The sequence below is a fragment of the Enhydra lutris genome, unplaced genomic scaffold, assembly GCF_002288905.1.
Source record: "Enhydra lutris kenyoni isolate GAN:26980312 unplaced genomic scaffold, ASM228890v2 scaffoldscaffold23, whole genome shotgun sequence".
Lineage (NCBI taxonomy): Eukaryota > Metazoa > Chordata > Mammalia > Carnivora > Mustelidae > Enhydra > Enhydra lutris.
This window is the reverse complement of record NW_019154107.1, coordinates 18,721,844-18,737,474: the sequence shown is the minus strand read 5'-3', so window position 1 is coordinate 18,737,474 and position 15,631 is coordinate 18,721,844. Positions and strand designations below refer to the sequence as shown.

The window sequence follows — 15,631 nt, the reverse complement described above, 5'->3', positions numbered from 1 at the left end:
AAAATTAGTTCATAAAATAAGAAAAGGCTGCTATAGAACAATTTGAGAATAAGATAAACTTCTTGTAAACTAGAAAAATTAATGCAAACTTAAAAATAAATTAGAAGCCAGGTGCTAAGCCCAGTTTCCCTCTCTTATGCAGGTTCTGACAGAATCTGAACTCAGCCCTTGGGGCCCGCCCCTTTCCTTTATCCTTCACCTCCTTCTCCCCCTCCCCCACATAACGGATCCTCCTTCCCCCTCCCCCACCAGTTCCGGGTAACGGTTTCCAACTACTGGCCTCATCTCAGAGCTGCTGCCACCTGGCACGGAGCCTGTCTGCCTTCTGCCTTTCTCTTCATTCACTCGGAAATCTCCGAGGCCACCACCGCCTTCGGCCCCACCGCCGCCCGCCGCTCAGCCCTCGCTTCCGCGCCGCCTTCGCTTTCGCCCTGGTGCCCGGGCCGCCAGCCATGGCCACCCCGCAGCTCTCCCAAGTGCGCCAGAACTACCACCCCGACTGCGAGGCCGCCATCAACAGCCAGATCAGCCTGGAGCTCTACGCCTCCTACGTGTACCTGTCCATGGCCTTCTACTTCGACCGCGACGACGTGGCCTTGAAGAACTTCGCCCGCTTCTTCCTGCGCCAGTCCCGCGAGGAGACCCAGCGTGCCGAGAAGCTCATGGAGCTGCAGAACCAGCGCGGGGGCCACATCCGCCTCCGCGACATCAAGAAGCCGGACCGCGACGCCTGGGAGGGCGGCCTGAAGGCCATGGAGTGCGCCCTGCACCTGGAGAAGAGCGTGAACCAGAGCCTGCTCGACCTGCACCAGCTGGCCACCGACAAGAACGACGCCCAGCTCTGCGACTTCCTGGAGAGCCACTACCTGCACGAGCAAGTCGAGGCCATCAAAGAGTTGGGGGGCTATGTCACCGACCTGCGCAAGATGTGGGCTCCGGAAGACGGCCTGGTAGAGTACCTGTTTGACAAGCTCACCCTGGGTGACAGCGACAAAAAGAACTGAGTTGGGACTGTTACCCCGTAGCCCCAGGGTGCATGGTGACTTTCCCTGATCACCATGCCGAGCATGAGTATTGCAGAATTGCTTCTGCAAAAGGTTCCAGTTCTTTTCTCCCAGTTTTGCCATAAAAAAGTTGTTTGGTTTCAATAAAGTTATTTGGCTCCTAAATAAAAAAAGGTCTCTGGTTGATTTGCATGCAAATCTTTCACCTTTTAGGTTTTAAAACAGGAATCCAGGAGTCCTTCTCTCTCCCTAAGCCCATCTACATGCATCTCAGGTTCTCGGGAAGTGGAGGGAGAAGATATTATATAGGACCCTGGAAAACACAAATCAGTATTGCCTTTATAAACGATGTTGTGGGGGGGGGGGGCGCCTGGGTGGCTCAGTGGGTTAAGCCTCTGCCTTTGCCTCAGATGATAGTCCCAGGGTCCTGGGATCAAGCCTGGCATCGGTCTCTTTGCTCAGTCGGGAGCCTGCTTCCCCCTCTCTCTCTGCCTGTCTCTGTGCCTACTTGTGATCTCTGTCAAATAAATAAATAAAATCTTTTAAAAAATAATAAAATAAAATAAAATAAACGATGTGGGGGCAGAGGTGTGGTGCACTGAAGTGGGTGGTCTGGGGCCCTGGGTGTCAGTGGGTGAATATGTATGGTAAAAGTATAAAAGGGGGCACCTGGGTGGCTCAATGGGTTAAAGCCTCTGCCTTTGGCTCAGGTCGTGATCCCAGGGTCCTGGGATTGAGCCCCTCATTGAACTCTCTGCTAGGCGGGAGCCTGCTTCTCCCTCTCTCTCTGCCTGCCTCTGTGCCTACTTGTGATCTCTGTCAAACGGATAAATAAAATCTTTAAAAAAATTTTTAAAAATTTTTAAAAAAGCATAAAAGAACATTGTCTACAATTTACAACGGTGATTGTCCCTATGGAAAAAGTGAAGAATGGGATCAGGCTGGCATTAAAGGGAGTCTTCAACTTTACTGGAAAACTTTTAGCTTATTAAAATACACAAATGTTAGCAATTGTTGCTTCTGAGTAGCAACAGTGGGATCTTAGAAACAGGAATGACACAATATTTCTTTGACAAGCTTGCCCTGGGCAATAGTAACAGTGTAACTGAGTCTTAGGCTGGCTTCCCATAGACAGGGGAGTGACTTTGTAGGTCACTGTTTTATTTTTTATTTTTTTTTAAGATTTTATTTATTTATTTGACAGAGAGAGATCACAAGTAGGCAGAGAGGCAGGCAGAGAGGGGGAAGCAGGCTTCCTGCTGAGCAGAGAGCCTGATGCGGAGCTCCATCCCAGGACCCTGAGATCATGACCTGAGCCGAAGGCAGAGGCTTTAACCCACTGAGCCACCCAGGCACCATAAGTCACTGTTTTAGACGTGCATACTGCCCTTACAAAATATCCAAATACAAAGTTCTCCTTCAATTGTACCCTTTCTTCCACTAATGTAGCAAGAGTATACAAAACCCCAAACTCCGTTATTAGAATGGCTGAAACATACAAGGTCAGGGTTGAAGCTCACATTTGTGATACTGAACATGAAGTAGAATAAATCCCCTGAATGTTAAGCCAGTGAGTCTGACTGCTTCGTCGAATGCAGCCAGTGGGCAAGAGCTGAAGCTGGGAGGCCAATCAGGAGATCCTACAGCAGATCCAATGAGAGACCTCGGTGGCTGAACTGAGTGAAAGCTACAGAAAATGTGACAGACACAAATTCTAGTCGGATTTGGGTGACTCAACAAGATTTGCTCATGGACCACAGGTGAAGAATGAGAAATGAGGAAAATAATCCAGGCCCTGGTGTTTGCACTCGAACCCCTGAGTTGACGGTAATGCTAGTTATTAACTGGAGGATGTTTGCTGGGGGACATGCGGGGAGGGGAAGGCGTGTCATGTAAAATCTGAGATGCCTATTAGATATGCCAGTGGAACAGTCAGGCAGGTGGAATCTGGAGCTCAGGTGGGATATCAGGTTTGGAAATAAACATACGAGAGACATCAGTCCCAGACAGTGTTGAGGTCATGGGACTGGATAAGCTCACAAGAAAGAGTGTGGAGAGAGTGTGGCACAGTCAACCTCATGCTCAGGCAGCTACGGTTAGAGGATGGGTTGAGGTGTTACAACACCCAGAGGGCTGCTGGCCCCACCCTGACCATTATCTCTTCCAGACTGTGACCATGTGTGCCCATCCCCAGTGTCCCCAAATTAGCCTCTTCCTGGTGTAAGTGTGGTTTCAGGTTGCTCCTTTCAAGCTGTGGAGAGCAGTTAGCCTATTACCTTGTCCTCATGGCTATGGGTAGAAAGAAATTATCTCTTAGTAAAAGGATTTCCCAAGGAAATGATAGATGCTTCTGTATGTTTTTCTTTTTCCTCTGCTTTCTTTTAAAATTCCTCCCTTTTCTTAGTCCACCTTCTGACCCAGTGAAATCTGTACCCATGTAAGTCTTTAAGGTTGTTCATGTCTGGGAAAAAATACTCAAAACATTTTGTTTCTTTTGTATCATGTGTAGTTTACAAAGATCAAAATTGAAAATTTCTGGATTTTGTATCCTATATTCAAAGACACATGGGTAGCCTGAATGTCTTTAAAGCCAACAGATTGCTTTAATGTATTTAGTAAAATATGAACTTTAGTTAAGCAGTGATCTGCTTTCACATTTTCCCATGATGGTGCTTTAATACTTTTTAAAAATGAGGATTATGGCCCTTTAAATTTAGTTTCCAGAAAATATTATAACCCTTTATTCTTCCTAGTCAAACTTGGTCTTTTCACTATTTCTTTCTTTGCTTACTTTGAGGACTTCTCCTCTCTCTGGATTTGTCTCAGATTTTACATACTTATTTATATACTTTAATATCTACCCCTCCCATAAATATGAAGAAGAACAGGGCAAGCATTAATTCTGTGTTTAAAAAAGTACCAGTTCACTGAGGATCCTTCTTACATTCCTGTTTTGGAAAGGCATTTGCTGTAATGGTTTCTTAAGCTCAGATTGCCTGGGTTCACATCCCAGTTTAACCACTCATCTTGGGTGAACTGGGATACATTATTTAATTTAGGTAACCGCGTCACCTTGCATACTGAGAAGGGAAGAAAACAATCTTCTGTAGCTTCTTTGGTCTTCAAGAGCAACCAGGACTCAGCAAGGAAGATCTGTGTTTAGGTTGCCCCGAACTCAGGGCCAAGAGTGAGTTTTACTATGACAACTTTCTGTGGTTGTGGTTCTATTTTGCCTAAACCAGCTTTCCTTTTAAATGGCCTCCTAGAACATGTTTTCGCTAATTCTTCCCAAATCCACTTTGCCTGATACTTCTTTTTCCATCTTGAACTACTTTTTATTCCTCAGAGATGGATAGGAGCAAAAGGATAAAGACCTCACTCTGATTTTCACTATATGTATGGATGTTTTGACATGAAGAGGTGTGGAATGGGGTGACAAATGGAAAAAAGAACCATATTAGAGCTACTGATAATATAAAAATTAAATTTTATAAAAACACCATTAAATTAAAATTTATAAAAACACCATGAATTTTAGCAGAGATTCATAAACTTTTCTGCCGTTAGAGTCACCTATGGAGCATTTAAAAATCTTGAGGCACAGGCCACACCTCAGAACACGTACGCTAGAATCTCTTGGGGCAGGATCTAGACATCCCAGGCTATGAAGACCAGGGCAAGTGCCTTGTCACTCAAAATGTGGTTTATGAACCAGAAGCATCAGCCTCATCTGAGCACGTATTACAAATGCAAAATTTGAAGCCCCATTCCAGAACTCCTGAATCAGAATCCACATTTTTAATAAGATCCCAGGTGATGCATATGCACTGAAGTTTAATTAACATCCTGGTACTCAAACACGGCTGCCCTGTGGAATCACCTGGGGGGGGGGGGGCTGGAAAATAATAATGCCTCAATCTACACTACTGGACCAGTCACAAAAAAATCTACTCTAACTTCAGTAAGAGTTATTGAATCAGGAATCACTGATAGCGGGGTGCCTGGGTGACTCGGTTGTTAAGCATTTGCCTTCAGCTCTGGTTATGATCCCAGTGTCCTGGGATAGAGCTCCGTGTTGGGCTCCCTGCTTGGTGGGGAGTCTGCTTTTCCCTCTCCCACTCCCCCTGCTTGTGTTCCCTCTCTCACTGTCTCTCTCTCTCTGTGTGTCAAATAAATAAAAAAAAAATTAAAAAAAAGGAATTACTGATCACACACACACACACACACACAATTTTACCCAATTTTGCTATTTTATCACAAACGAGTTTGTTTTATAGCATGGGTGGTCAAACTCTGGCCCACAAGCCAAAGACAGATTTTTGCATAAAGGCTATTGGTCTGTAGTTTTCTTGTGATACCTCTGTGTGCTTCTGCTCTCATGATAATATTGGCCTTGATGAATGTGGAGATATTTCCTCTTCTTTTTTTCAGAGGCATTTGTGAGGAATAGGTATTAATTCTTCAAATATCTGATGAAGTTCACCAGGGAAATCAAAAGCTTGGGCTTTTGACTGTGAGAAATTTTTAAATTAATAAATTAATCACTTTGCTTCTTATATAGGTTTATTCACATCTTCTAGCTCTTCTTGAGTCTTTTTGAGTCAGTTTCGGAAGTTTGTATCTTCTAGGAAGTTGTCCATTTCATCTAGGTGGTATATCTAGTTCTGGTTCACAGTTTCCCTTTTGCTTCTATAAACAAGGCAGTGATGTCCTTCTTACATTCCTGATTTTAATAATCTTCTTTTCCTTTTTTTTCTTGGTCAGTCTAGCTACACTTTGTCAATTTTGTTGATTTTTATTTTTATTTTTATTATATTTAAAAAGATTTCATTTATTCATTTCATTTATTTATTTAAGAGACAGAAAGAGAATGAACAGGGGCGAGGGGCAGAAGAAGGCTCCATGCTGAGCAGGACCCTGAGATCATGACCTGAGCCAAAGGCAGCCGCTTAACCGACTAAGCCACCCAGGTGCCTCCAATTTTGTTGGTTTTTAAAAGAAACCTACTTGGTATTTTTTCTCTATTTTTTTTCTGTCCTACATGTTTTTTACTTCTGCTCTAGTCTTTAACATCCCCTTGCTTCTGCCTGCTATGGGTTAATAGCTCTGAGCTTTCTCTTTTTTAAATTTAGAATGTTTAGTTATTTGAGTTTTTTTTTTTAATGTAACCATTTGCAACTATACATTTTTCTCTCATCACTGCATTTGGTGCATCACATAATTCTTATTCTGCTGTGTTTCTTTCTCATTTATCTCAAAATATTTTTCGAATTTCCCGTGCGATCTCTTCTTTGACCCACTAGTTATTTAGAAGTATGTTGTTTAATTTCTATGTATTTGTGATTTCCCAAGGTGTCTTCTGTTATTGATTTCTAATTTTGTTCCATTTTGGTAAAAAAAAAAAATTTTTTTTAAGATTTTTTTTTTTTTTTATTTGACAGACAGATCACGAGTAGGCAGAGAGGCAGGCAGAGAGAGAGGAGGAGGCAGGATCCCCGCTGAGCAGAGAGCCCGATGCGGGACTCGATCCCAGGACCCTGAGATCATGACCTGAGCTGAAGGCAGAGGCTTTAACCACTGAGCCACCCAGGTGCCCCCAAAATTTTTTTTTGTATGACTTCAATCCTTTTGAATTTACTGAGGCTCATTTTAGAATATACTGTGTCCTGGAGAATATGTCATGAGAGCTTGGGAAGAAGTATTCAGCACTCAGGTGGAGCGTTCTATAGATTTTTGTTAGGCCTACATGGCTGATAGTTTTGGTCAAGTCTTCTACTCCTTTGCTGCTTTTCTTCCTAGTTATGCTGTCCATTGTCAAAAGTGGGGATTGTCATCTCCAACTATTATTTCTGACTTACTATTTCATCCTTCAATTCTGTTGGTTTTATTTCATCTATCTGAGGCTTTCTGGTTATATACATGTACATTTATGTTAACTCTTCCTGATGATTTGAACTTTTTATCATTATAAAATGTCCGTCTTTGGGGGACCTGGGTGGCTCAGTCAGTTAAGCATCTGCCTTTGGCTCAGTTCACGATCTCGGGGGCCTGGGACTAAGCCCCACATCGGGCTCCCTGCTTAGAGGGGAGCCTGCTTCTCCCTCTCCCCCTGCTTATACTCTCTGGCTCTCGCTATCTCTGTCAAATAAATAAATAAAATCTAAAAAAAAAAAAGTTCCTCTTTGCCTCTAATAAGAGTTTTTGTCTTCATGTACATTTTTTTCCCCCTGAAATTAGTATTGCCACTCCTACTCTCCTTTGGTCACTGTTTGCATAATGTAACTTCTCTCTTTTTACTTTCAAACTATTTGTGTCTTTTAATATAATGTGTATCTCTTGTAGATAGTATATAGTTAGATGTTCTTTTTATTCATTGTGACAATATCTGTCTTTTGATTATTTAATCTATTTTTAATGTTATTATTGATATGGTTGATTTATATCTGCCATGTTGATATATGTTTCCTATATCAACATGGCAGATATAAATCAACCATATCAATATCTCCTGTCTTTTGTGTTTTCCTCTTCTTCCTCTACTCCCTTCATTTGTATGAAATATATAGTCTCCACTATACCATTTTAATCATTTGTTGGTTTTCTTTCTCATGTTTTAAAGTTATTTTTTAGTGATTTCTCTAGGAATCACAATATGTATTTTATCACAATCTACTTCACCTTAATATTAATACATTCCAGGGGCATCTGGCTAGCTCAGTGGGTAGAGCATGTGACTCTTGATCTTGGGGTCATGAGTTCAAGCCCCACTTTGTGCCTAGAGACTACTTAACAAAATAAAAAAATAAAGAAAGAAAATATGGATACATTCCAGTAAAACATAGAAACTTTGTTCCAATATAGTTCCATTCTTTGTATCCTCCATTGTGCTATTATTGTAATAAATATCTGCATGTTATAAATCCAACAATATAATGGTTTATTATAATTTTTGCTTTAGGCAATTCTCTTTAAAAACAATTTCTTTGTGTATATTCTAGTAATTGCCTGGTGTTATTTCCTTTCAGATATAAGAATTCTTTTAGATTTTTCTTTTTTATAAGGCAAGGCTGTTAGCAATGATTTTTTTATCAGTCTTCATTTATCTAGGAACATCTTTATTTTGCCTTCATTTTTAAATGATAATTTTGCCTAATATATTAGTGTTCTTGGTTGACATTTTTTTCCTTGCAGCAATTTGAATATCCCACTGCCTTCTGGCCTCCGTTATTATTATTTTTTTAGGATTTTCTATTTATTTGAGGCAGAGATAGAGCACAAGAGACAAAGCATGAGCGGGGAAGAGGCAAAGAAAGAGGAAGAAATAAACTTCCCGCTGAGCCAAAAGCCCAACTTGAGGCTCCATCCCAGGACCACAGGATCATGACCTGAGCAGAAGGCAGACAACCAACTGAGCCACCAGGTGCCACTGGCTTCCATTATTTTTGATGAGGAGTCAGCTTAAGTTCTTACTGTGGATCCCGTCTATGTGTTGAATACTTTTGTACTGTTTTCAAGATTTTCTCATTGTCTCTGTCTTCCAGAAATTTAACAATGATGTATCTAGGAGTAGAATTCTATGTTTTTCTTAATTGGATTTGGTTGTTCAGTTTGAATTATAGGTATTTATCCTCAAAGTTGGGAAATTCATGGGGTGCCTAGGTGGTTCAGTCAGTTAAGTGTCTGCCTTCTGCTCAGGTCATGATCCTGGGGTCTTGGGATGGAGCCCCACATTAGGATTCTTGCTCAGTGGTGAGTCTGCTTCTCCCTCTCCCTCTCTGAGCCCCACTTGTGCTCTCTCTTTGTCTCAAATAAATACATAAAATCCTTTTAAAAATTGGGAAATTTAGGGGCGCCTGGGTGGCTCAGTGGGTTAAAGCCTCTGCCTTTGGCTCAGGTCGTGGTCTTGGGGTCCTGGGATCGAGCCCCGCATTGGGCTCTCTGCTCTGCAGAGAGCCTGCTTCCTCCTCTCTCTCTGCCTGCCTCTCTGCCTACTTGTGATCTCTGTATGTCAAATAAATAAATAAAATCTTTAAAAAAATGGGAAATTTATATATATTATTTCTTCAAATACTTTTTGTGCCCCTTTATTCCTTTTCCTCTCATTTTGGGACTCCAATTACACATACGTTGGTGAGCTTGATGGTGATCTACTGGTCTCTGAGTCTTGGTCATTTTTCATTCTATTTTTCTTTTTTGATTAAGATTATATAATCTCTAATGATTTACTTTCAACTTCATGGATTCTTTCTTTGCCAGCTCACCTCTGCTATTAATACTCACTAGGGAATCTTTTCCTTTCAATTATTGTACTTTTGTAGTTCAAAATTTCAAGTTTATTCTTTTTTATATTTTTGGTATTATTCTTCTTTGACAAATCATTGCATTCAAGCTTTCCTTTTATTTTTATCTATTTAAAGGTTTTATTAATTTATTTGACAGACAGAGATCACAAGCAGGCAGAGAGGCAGGCAGAGAGAGAGGGAGAAGCAGGTTCCCTGCTGAGCAGAGAGCACAATGCAGGGCTCGATCCCAGGACCCTGGGATCACGACATGAGCTGAAGGAAGAGGCTTTAACCCACTGAGCCACCCAGGCGCCCCTCAAGCTTTCCTTTTAATCTTTGAATACTGTTGCCTTTATTTCTGAAGATATTGATAAAAGTTCCTTTCACATCTGTGCCTAGGTCTAATATTTAAGCTCCTTCAGAAAGTTTCTACTTATTGCCTGTGTATTGGTCAAAATTGTTTATCTTTGCACATCTTACAATTGTTTTTGAAAAGTGGACATTTTATTTACTATATTGCAGCATCTTCAAATTCTGTCTGGATTTCTTCTGCAGAGTCTCCCTTGAAGTCTGTGGCAGCTGATGTCTCTGCTAATTTTTTTATTCTTATTTTTATTTTTAAACCTGACTACCTACATATCATCTGTGCGTCACCATACTGATGCATCACCATCAGTATTTGAACGGTCAGATTATGTGCTTAAACACCTTTAGTTAGCTTGTGCTGTGATAACAAAATACCTTCAACTGATGGCTTAAACGAAGCCACCATTCTGGAGTGCTCACAGTTCTGAAGGCTGGAAAGTTCAAGATCAAGGTATTGGCAAGGTAAGTTTCATTGAGGTCTCTTCTCCTGGCTTAGAGATGACAGCCTTCTTGCTGTGTCCTCATGTGGTGGAGAGGTGTCTCTTCTTATAAGGGCACTAAACCTATATAATTATTCTTCACACTTGTGATTTCATTTAACCTTAATTACCTTCATAAAGGTCTTAGCTCCAAATAGTCACATTGGGGGACTGGGGTTTTAACACATGAATTCAGGGGCAGGGGGGACACATTCACTCCATAACATTACCTGAGTCAGTAAGACTTTGGCCTTTGCTGTTGGATCTGCATACATAAAATGGGGAATGCACTCAAAGTTAGCAAGTTTACAAGTCTGCCATGGCTTTTACTTCCTTGAAGTTCTCACATTCAGCCAGAGACAAAGAAGCTAACTGTGGGGCCTTCTCTGGTCCTTCTGAAGAGTGTGCACACCCTTGCAGCCTTGCAGATGCACACAGCCTTCCAGAATAGCTGGGCTGTGTGGTAGCTTATTAATGTCTATGATGGCTGTCTTGTTGCCACATCTCTCTGTTAAATTTTTGGCTGATCTTCCTATCTGTAATTCACACCAACCCATACTATAACTGTAGGTGAGCTGTGATACTGGTCTTCTTCAACTGTTTGCCATGGAGTTAGCTCTGAGTGTAGATTTTTCCACATTGTATCAAATCAACCCTCTCCATCATCCAGACCATTGGTCCTCATGGCCTGCTATATTTTAGAAGAACTACTATACCACAGAGCAAGGGACAGGGAGGCAGAATAAGAGCAGTTTAGGCTACAAATGCCACAAATTCCCAGTTTTTTGTTTTGTTTTTCTTTGAATAACCATTCTCAATTTGCTGTATGCTTTTTGTCAATTTCTGTAGTACTAAAATAGTTATTTTTGACAATTTTGTCCAGTTTAGCATTGCTTTTTGGGAAAAGAATTTGCTGGATCCCTTACTCAGCCATGCTTAAAATCTATTTGCTAGATGGCTACACTAATAAAGTGTGGGAAGATGGAAACAGTCACTGTGGGCCTACCATTGGTTACCATGTGCAAGTGCCATCTAGTTGATTCTAAGCATCAATTCTTGATTTTGGCTTAGGTCATGATCTCTAGGTCATGCTCCACCCTGGGCATGGAACCTACTTAAGATTTTCTCTCTTCTTCTCCCTCTGCCCTCCTTTCTCCCCTAAAAAAAAAAAAATACTAGGTGAAAAATCCACACTTTCTATTGTATGAAATACACAGTTCTATAATGAAGTAAAATTTAAATTCATTGCTATCCTATTCATTTTTTTTAAAAAGCACTCCCTATTTAAAATTTATTTCAAAATGTTTTTTAAAAAAGATTTTATTTATTTGACAGAGAGAGAGACACCACAAGTAGGCAGAGAGGCAGGCAGAGAGAGTATGGGGGAAGCAGGCTCCCTGCCAAGCAGAGAACCCGATGTGGGGCTCAATCCCAGGACCCTGAGATCATGACCTGAGCCGAAGTCAGAGGCTTAACCCACTGAGCCACACAGGTGCCCCTCAAAATGTTCTTTACAAAACAAAATACTTTAAAAAATTCTTCAGAAAATACAGACTTTAAAAAAAAGTCTTGAAATGTCTGTAATATGCCTTTTCTAATCTTAGAAGTTATAAGGATTATACAAGGATATATAAAAATTTTATATATAAATCCTTATATTAAGAAATTTTCTAAGCTCTTTACATTAAGAGGGACTAAATTCTCATGGTATTATATACATATGCCTCCAAAGTAGAAGAATTTTTATTATTTTTATTTATTTTTAAAAATTTATTTGAGAGACAGAGAGATACTGAGAGAGAGTAGAGCAGGAGGGAGGGGCAGAGAGAGAAGCAGGCTTCCCGCTGAGCAGGGAGGTGGATGTGACTCAGGGATCCATCCTAGGAACCTGGGATCATGACCAGAGCTGAAGGCAGAAGCTTAACTGACTAAGCCACTCAGGCATCCCAGGAAGAATATTTAGAAATATGTAATTGAATTGTAGCTTAAATTTACTTGTATGGAAAAATAAAAAGAATTCCCCATAAGTGTGTGTGTGTGTGTAGCTACTGCCCTTTTTAAAAAAAGATTTATTTGTTTTAGAGAGACAGTGAGCAGGGGGAGGGGCAGAGCAAGAGGGATAAACCCTAGCACACTAGCTGCTGAGCACAGACCCCAATGTGGGCTCGATCTCACAATCCTGAGATTATGATCTGAGCTGAAACCAAGAGTTAGACACCTAACTGACTGAGTCAACCAGGCACTCCTAGCTATTGCATTTTATTATATAGGATATCTTGGGTGTACATTGATTGTATGCAATATCTCTGTATATCATGAAGAATCATTTCCTTTTTCAGAACGAGAGTGGAACGGGGTTAGATATGTTAAAGTGTCAAAATATATTTAACTTAACTACATTCAGAACAAAATTATTTTTAGTATTGCTTGGAATGAATTACGGCCAAATTCATCTAAATTTCTTGATATTGTTTTGTCAGCTCTTTTCATACAAGTAAGGGTTCCCTGGGTTTGTACTACTAGGTCAGTTGGAACTTTATTTTTATTTAGAGGGACAAAGACTGGTAGTCTGGAGACTGGATTTTGACTTGGTTGCTGGTGTCCAACAGCACAATGCCTGGAGGCATCCACTTACAACACTGGGTATAAGTGGTGTACTATTACTATATTTAGACACCGATGGTTGGCAGGAATGTGCTAAAGTCTGAATCTAACCGTGAATTATGTCCCTGTCCCTGTCCCTGCCCAGGGCAACTGCTACTGTGAAAGGACATGCTCACAGGAGGAGGAGGGCAGCACAGGTGGTGGTTTGGAGCTAAATGTTACGTCGTTGCTGACTCAGGGGAAGAGGTTGAGGATGTTGGCCGTGGTTTCTAAAGAGCACCTAGCAGTTGTCACCTTGTGCATTAAGCTTCTGCATGTTTCTCAAATTATAACTTTATGCTTATGATTTTATCTCTTCTTAGTTTTCCTCACAGGAGAAAAAGCCAATTCAGTATTGAAACGCTACCCAAGAGCGAATGGACTTTTTGAAGAAATAAGACAGGGCAACATTGATCGTGAGTGCAAGGAAGAAATCTGCACATTTGAAGAAGCAAGAGAAGCTTTTGAAAATACGGAGAAAACCGTAAGTATCTTGGCAGTTTTTAAGAAACGTTCACAGCTTCGCCTACCTTTTGGATGTGGGTTTGCAATCTGCATTCCCGAATTGTGGGCACTGCTATCAGTTACAGATCGATCCCAAATTACATTTGCGAAGAACTCTGGAATGGCATCGAGGTAAGGATACTCTGTGGATGGGAGGCGGGTTCACTTCCCCGTGTGTTGGTCTGTCTTTGAGGGCCCCTGTTTCCCCAGGACCCTGCTGAGCTGAGACTGATCATCCTAGCAAGGGGGGAGGGCTTGTGTCACATGAGGCTGTGATGGGGAAAGTCACCGTATCATCACCTTACTCTGCCACATCAGTGAGAAGGTGTTGAGGAACCTAATACATACTGACACTGTTTTAAAATCTCTCACTTCTTGTACAAAAGAAAAGACATATCCATAGTTGAACTATCTACCCCCACTCTAAGAATACTCCTTACCACTCTTTACTCTAGATGGCATGCTGTTCAAGGAGAGCAGGGATGGGAAAGCAAAAGGCAGTGGTATAAATTCTGTTGAACTGCTCTGCAGTTGGGGTAGCCATCACATAAAGATCCATTCCCATGCACCAACCATGAAAATAACACTAGGTGCCAAACACCCGATGCCAGATGTGCTAGAAGACAATCAAATACATCTTATGTGTCACTCCTGTATTGCTTCACATGATTTTTATGAGTGTACAGGTCCATGTGTACATATGTGTGTGTTTTAACACAACTGGCTTTCTACTAAACAAGCCATATTCCTAGACCAATCCTAAGTTATTACATATTCTAAAGAGAATAAAGTGTCATTTGTAAATGTGACCTAAATGTTATTTAGAACCTTCACTCTCTATACCAAATATAATGAAATGTTTAAAGTACCATATGCTCATGTTTTTAAAACATACACAAAATCTGGTTCTTCATATTGTATTTTTTCAATGACTATACATTTTAGATATTCTATAGTTTTCACAAAGCTAATGACTTTTCCTCCTAATTTCCTTTAAAGTAAAGGCAAGTACTTGTTCAAAATGCATTGTGTGAAAGTACTTTATACCAGTGAACAATATTACTTTGAACTTAAAAATGTAAATAATTTAACATTTACAACCTGTAAGAATACAAAAATGCTCTTTACTCATACTTGTCAATTAAATTTTGCCATGTTTGCTTTATGTTTTCTTTCCCTTCCCCACACTTTTTCTAGTAAGCTGCATAGATCATGCTTCTCTACTCCTGAGAATTTCACTGTGTATTTCCTTTAAAAAATTACTTAACTACTATCGATGACCAAATCAGGAAAATTAACATTGATGCAATATAATTTAATATCCTTATTTGTACTCAACAATCATTTTAATAATGCCCTTTATAGCACTTTTGTTTCCACTCTAAGATCTAATTCAAGAATCATTTCTGTCTAGGAGCTCTCACAGTAGAGATCTGTTTGCGGCTCTTAGTGCTGGCTAAATAAACTATAAAATTTCAGGCTTTTGTAAGTAGTTTTTGAAGAGAAAGAAAAATCTGGAGGAGAGAGGAGGTATTTGGAGAGGGAGAGAAAGAAGGGTAACTCAACCAACGACGTGTCACCAAAAAAGTAAAGGAAATTACGCCCGTCTCTCTTCCAACTCTCCACAGCCGTCAAAAATTTAAGGAAATAAAACCCAAACCAAAACTCCCTGGGGAAAACCGGACAAAGTGGAGTAGAGCCGGCAGAAACGTGGGCACTGAGAGGTAAATTCAGGCAAATTCCTCCTTGAGAGAGGAGGGAGAAGAGAGTGGGGAAGACCGAGCAGAGAACCCACGACGTCTCGGTGGAGTTGGGGCGGTTTTGCTTGTCTCTTTTTTAACGAGAGTGTGGAAGGCGTTGCATTTCTAACACAGCCCCACGGTTCTCGCCTTAAATGATATCAATTACCCCAAACAGCATACGTGTTACTCAAGAGCCCGAGGAATGGCCACGGGAGGACGGAGAGGGCGTGGGACGTCGCATTGGGTTTGGCGACCAGGACCGGGGAGAGACGAGGGGTGGATCGCAGGGAGGCGGCTGGAGCCCAAGGGTCCGCAAAGGGTCAGGATGCGGCGGGGCGCACGAGGGTAGGGGACACAGAAGGCGGGGAGAGAGGCGGTGGCCGTCCGGGCAGTGGGGCACCGGGCAGTCCGGGGTGGGAGGCAGGGGTCGCGGCGCGCCGGGCCCTCACCGCTGCTGAGCGTGGAATCGCAGTGCCAGCTGTCCAGGCTGGCGGGTTTCCGGCAGGACTCCCACAGGGACAGGTAGTACTGGTGGTCGGCCGTGACCCAGGCTGGGCTCAGCACGGCCCCCAGGTCCAGACACAGCGCCAGGGAGATGCACACCAGCCCGA

At 41.6% G+C, this 15,631-nt stretch overlaps 1 pseudogene; it reads left to right on the top strand.

The window, feature by feature from the left end:
* The first annotated feature begins 452 nt into the window (after nt 1–452).
* Nucleotides 453–1,004, top strand: LOC111150466 (annotated as a pseudogene).
* Nucleotides 1,005–15,631: the final 14,627 nt, after the last annotated feature.